General features: G+C 40.0%; 1 protein-coding gene and 1 pseudogene across 1 annotated transcript in view; one reads left to right on the top strand and one right to left on the bottom strand.

Moving 5' to 3' along the window:
- Window positions 1-123, top strand: part of LOC148724995 (uncharacterized) — a 5315-nt pseudogene extending 5192 nt beyond the window's left edge.
- The window catches only part of LOC148724991 (uncharacterized), a 312950-nt gene that overhangs the window by 191417 nt on the left and 115442 nt on the right, over window positions 1-6091 (bottom strand). The window lies entirely within an intron of this gene.

Below are 6091 nucleotides of genomic sequence, written 5' to 3'. Positions count from 1 at the left end.
GGACGGATTTCTGCCACCGACTGCGAATTATCCCGAATGACCTGGTATTTGAGCATGAAGAGCGCTTTTATTTCCCCCTTAATGGCGACTGGAAACAGAAGCAGGCGTCAACAAAAGAAGTAAACAGGTACTACCATGCAGACGTGGCCTGCATGAAAGCACGCTTTCCGTACTTTGCTAAAGAATACATTGCTATACCGGCAGCTGTGTCCTCTTTGCTGCACGAGTCGCACAAGACCTATCTTAACGACCATTTTGGTCTTCACCTGTAAGTATTTAATAGATAACCTTAAGCCTAAACCAAACATTAGTCGTTACTTTAACTTAGATTTAACGATCACCTTAGCTAGGTCTTATTTCAACCAGAACACAGTTTCGATCTAGTCAAGGCCTAAAAATCAAGTAACCTATACATATGCATATATATAGAAAAAAGAAAGTAAAAAGATGCATGACATGGCTTACCATTGAGCTATGAATTACGCGCACTGTCACGATGCGCAGTAACAATTATTTTCAATGTCTAAGCTTAAATAAGGTCAAGAATTGCTTTTTAAACAGCTGGGAGGAACAAATGGTTATTAAACGAAATTTGAGCTTGTAAGCTCCATGATTGTCTCTTAAAAAGGAGACTGGGAAATAAATTACTTTTTTCGGTTTGGTTCGGTTATGAAGGCAACTTGGTCGTTATGTTCTGTGGTTTTAACTTGGGGGCAGGGGAAGTCCATTGCTTATACATTTCAAAGTGAGGAAGATGATTGTAGAATTTTCTAAAAGAGAAGAGACGATCCAGAAGAATCAATTTATTGTTTTGTTTGCCGACGGGGCTTTATGTTAGTCCTTCATTTGGGGGCCGGGATCAAAGCACGATATTTGATTTCTCCCAAATACGTATAAACGTTGGACTTAACTGTAGAATTTCATGGTTATGATCCCAAAGAAGTTCAGCATTGTACAAAATATCTCTTTTCGGTTAACGTTGTTATTTGGTTTTAGAAAGTATTACTTTTAGCTGTATTATAATTTTCTCTAAGACGAGCGTGGTTTCGTTGTTAGTTGACAAAAATAATGGAGAGACCTTGGTTGGAAAGCCGTTTTCGTAAATTTGGTCCCGATAACTATCAAGTTGTCATTCGCGAGGCTTCGTTACCCCTCGGAGACTAAACAACGCGGAAACAAAATACAAATGCCTAGAAAAGGTAGTGTTCCCTAAATATATATAGGAAGACCACAGGTTTGATTGTGATACCAATTTTTTTAGTTTGTAATAATAAAGTATTAATAACATAACTGATAAAAGAGTTATTCGCAAGATCGTGTCTTTTTCACTGTACACGTCCGTCACGCAGTGCGCGCTAGGCCAAAAAAGAGAGTACGCGCCCGAATAAAGCCTGCTTAGCCTTATTGAGGCCCTTGTATAAACATCTCCAAAGGTACCTTGTTTTACCGGCAATTCATTACATTTGAAGCGTGGAATCTCTTCTGCAATTTCGCTGCCAGGTGACCCTCTTCGTATTAGCTGAGGAAGCTTGGACTTTCGAAAAACCGACATAGTTGAATTTTTCACCGCTCCATCTCGACATGTGGCTTACGTTTCGCGCAAAAATGTTTCCCTCGGCCGCACGTGCGATAGTCGGCCTTCGACCTAAATTGTTCAAAGGAAGCCATGGTTTTGTCACACCGCCAGCAACAAGATCGTGTTCTCTCACCGTACACGTCCGTCACGCAATGCGCGCTAGGCCGAAAAAGAGAGAACGCGCCCGAATAAAGCCTGCTTAACCTTATTGAGGCCCTAAAATACTCCGATCGCTCCTTCGTCAGGGATTTCTGTTCCAAACTTGGACTCAATGCATAGAAAAACAAATCCAAGAGCCGAAAGCAGTGGTGGCTGAAGAAAGACGAAGAAAAATCACGCGCCAACTGTCTTAACATATCAAAAGCTGAAATAACAATTACTAGTGCTCGGGGTACTTCTACAATCGTACTTTCAAAGGATTGTCTGCTTTTAATAAAGGGTCTTCGTTTTCGTTAATTAACTACGTTTTCGTTAATTAAGCCGTTAGTTAACGGCCTAAAATCGTACAATAAATATAACACACTATAGGAAATTAAGCCGTTAGTTAACGGCCTAAAATCGTACAATAAACCTAACAGACTGTAGGAAATTAAGCCGTTAGTTAACGGCCTAAAATCGTACAATAAACATAACAGACTGTAGGAAATTAAGCCGTTAGTTAACGGCCTAAAATCGTACAATATACAGAACAGACTGAACGAAATTAAGCCGTTAGTTAACGGCCTAAAATCGTACAATAAACATAACAGACTGTAAGAAATTAAGCCGGTAGTTAACGGCCTAAAATCGTACAATAAATATAACAGACTGAACGAAATTAAGCCGTTAGTTAACGGCCTAAAATCGTACAATAAACATAACAGACTGAACGAAATTAAGCCGTTAGTTAACGGCCTAAAATCGTACAATAAATATAACAGACTGTAGGAAATTAAGCCGTTAGTTAACGGCCTAAAATCGTACAATAAATATAACAGACTGAACGAAATTAAGCCGTTAGTTAACGGCCTAAAATCGTACAATAAACATAACAGACTGAACGAAATTAAGCCGTTAGTTAACGGCCTAAAATCGTACAATAAATATAACAGACTGTAGGAAATTAAGCCGTTAGTTAACGGCCTAAAATCGCACAATAAACATAACAGACTGAACGAAATTAAGCCGTTAGTTAACGGCCTAAAATTGTACAATAAACATCACAGACTCAACGAGATTAAGGCGTTAGTTAACGGCCTAAAATCGTACAATAAACATAACAGACTGAACGACGTTACGTAAGTAATAAAAGAAGAAATGACCTAAAACCATCGACAACACCCATCTAGGACCACCGAAAACCTACTTCAAAAATCAATTTCAAGTGTAAAATAGCGCACGCCGAAGCTTTATTAGGGCGATTTTCGTGGATATTTATGTACGGAAATGTGTGACAGCAGTTTCTCAAATCATTAATAATTCATCAAGTTACAAACCAATCACGATACGCCAATTTGGCCACATCTGTGCGTTTAGAATCCCCGATGAAACAATGGACAGAAGGTTTTCCACTGTACTTTGATGAAATATCAAACCCTAGGGTTTGCTAAAATGTCATATCCGGTGAGGTTCCCCAGGGACTTGTGACACTGCTAAAATATTTGACAACAAAGGCCAATAATTACTGAAAAACAACAATTCCGCTTACGCTGCCAAAATCTTGGCTAATGATGCACGATTGAGAAGCAATTTAAAAAAATCGTAGTGTGCTTCGTGTTTCATCGGGGTTTTCCCGTGTTTGGAAACCCCGATGAAACACACGCAATCGTTTTTGCAATATTACATGCAAAGCGGAGCGGAATTGGCGCGTTGTCCCTTTGCTATTTTCTTTAATTGAGTGATGACATTTCATAGTCGTCTAACGGCTTTTTTTCGTTCCATTAATCTCATAAACTTAAGTCAATATTCGCCAGTGTCTGCGTTTTTTTGGCTCTCAGGTCAAAAAGACACCAAGTAAAACCCTCATTAGTTGAACATTTGATGAGGTTGGGTAAGGAAGGGGGCACTTATACTTTATTAAAAGAATTTAGCACAAAGGCAAATTTCATCTTTAGCACAGGCGGCTATTTTCGTCTTCACAGACAGCGGAATTCGCCGATTGCCGGCTTCTACTGAGAACACTGCATATTTGAAACTGTAATAGCCATTGAGACTGTCCATTGTACAGTGAGTTGTTACAATCGACGATCAACGTTTCCTGAAAAGAACATTCAGTGAAATCTGGCCTCTATTAATTTCAAAATTACCAGAGAACACAGGGGTGCTTAACCTTGAGCAGGCGTGATACTGGAAGCAGGAGGGTGTTACACCCCTTTCACCCTCTACCTTTTTGCAGCAGAGATTGTCCAGTAAACCGGCCACCGTAAGGAACACAAAAGGTGACATCTGATCACTACATGAGCGTTTCTTTCGGCTCAAAACCCTTGTACACACAGTATAATTGAAGTCTTGAAGACTTATACATTTATTACGATTTTATGTCACAAAAAACAGGTTGGTTCCACGGTCCCCCCGACAAAGCGGTATTATCCAATCACAACCCGTTGTACTATACTTCATGCGACCATATCCAGAAATCCATTTGTTCGTAATCCTGCTTTTTAAATTTGCCGCAACGACTTGCAACTGCGCATTCAGCCATTGTAAAATGATGGTAGTGTCTCGGTTACTTCCAAATAATTGATAGAAATGGAAGACAAAAAAGTTTTAGAAGTTAGGTCTTCCTGTTATCGTAACCTACGCCTGTGTTGCCTTAATCTGTAACGCAAATATACTAGCAAATGTACCCGTACCTTTTGTTATTGCGTGCGCGTTGTTTCGATTTCTGGACATGATATGAAAGATATTTTATGCCGTGAGGGCGTGATGCCCTTCAGTCGTCGGTGTTATTACTAGAATACGACCCCAGGTCCTAAAACCAGGAATGCTGGAAAATGACCCCGACATCCTATAACCTGGAATGCCGCCTTGATTGACATATGGTGGTACATTCCAGCGCCTAACTAAGCATAGAGTAGCGGTGTCGCAGTGATATGTGTACCCCCGCACACATATCACTAGTGATATGTGTAACCCTGGTAGGGATACACAAAACACTGAAGCTTTGCACCCGGGCCTCTTAGAGCTTCAAAGAAAACATGGCTACGAGGAATAAATTTTGTGGTTTTATATTTTAAAGTTTCCGATCCAAAATATAAACGGAAGAAGATCACAATGCAACTGAATAACAATACACATATTGACTGCGATTGCCGCGATATGCGTATCCACATTGTATCCCCTAGATGTATTGGGGATACACATATCACTGAACGGCGATCGCAGTGATATGTGTATCCCCTGACTAACTCGCTGTCGTCTGTCAATTTGGAATCAATAATACACTTACTAGCCATATATAAGCTTAGCTAGTAATTTGCTAGAAAGACAACAGCGCTTGCTTTACCAAGGGATACACATATCACTTACTACGATTTCCGTAATATGCTTAACCCCGAGATATGTTGAGGATACACATATCACTGAACGAGAGATCTCAGTGATATACGTATCCCCTGGCTAGTGCGATGTCGTCTGTGTACTTTTTAAATTTGTCAGTGACAAATATGATTGGGAATCAATAAAACTTGCTGTCAGTTGGTGAAATGTCTCATGCACTTACGTACTAGCCACTAAAGGAGCTAGTAGCAAGTAATTTCAGTGCTAGACAGGCGACAAAGCCGATACGATTGCAGTCACCAGTGATATGTGTATCCCCAAGATATATTTTTGTTTACATGACAATTTGGATTCCTTTATATTTCCAATAGATTGTTTGATGTTTGCTACTGGCCCATAAGAACTGTTGGGCTCGCGAGTCGTGTCTTTACAGTTCTGATTGTGGAAGATGGTTCAGTGAACGATTTGCGTCCATTAACACAAGCTAGCCGTAATTATTTATTTTATGGAGGGGAGGGGGGTGGAGGATACACATATCACTGGCCGCCATCTTGGAGGGGGTACATATATCACTAGTGATATGTGTGCGGGGGTACACATATCACTGTGATTGCGGCTTTTAGTTTCGTGTAGATTAAACTACAGTTAGGGGCCGATCACGTAACTTTTGAGGAGGTGGGTGATTTGTGGTAATCAACAATTTTTTTTTCTAGCAATCTGCTGGGCAGGATCTTTTTATCGGTATTTTTTTTGTTACATTTTTACTGTTACATTTGGGCTGCATGCAATTTTTTTTTCTTCCGACAAGCGCTTGCAGAAAATTGTTTTTCAATTTCCCCCCCCCCCCCAAAGAGTTAAATGGTCGGCCCCTTACCAGGATTTATCATAATCGGTGAAACATTGTAAAATCCGCGAGTTTCGGAACCAAAGACGGCTTCATTTCATTCAATCTGTCATATTTATTGTACGATTTTAGGCCGTTAACTAACGACTTGTACGATTTTAGGCTGTTAACTAACTGCTTAATTTCATTCAATC

This window comes from Stylophora pistillata, chromosome 8, assembly GCF_964205215.1.
Source record: "Stylophora pistillata chromosome 8, jaStyPist1.2, whole genome shotgun sequence".
NCBI lineage: Eukaryota > Metazoa > Cnidaria > Anthozoa > Scleractinia > Pocilloporidae > Stylophora > Stylophora pistillata.
This window is presented reverse-complemented; position numbering and strand designations above follow the sequence as displayed.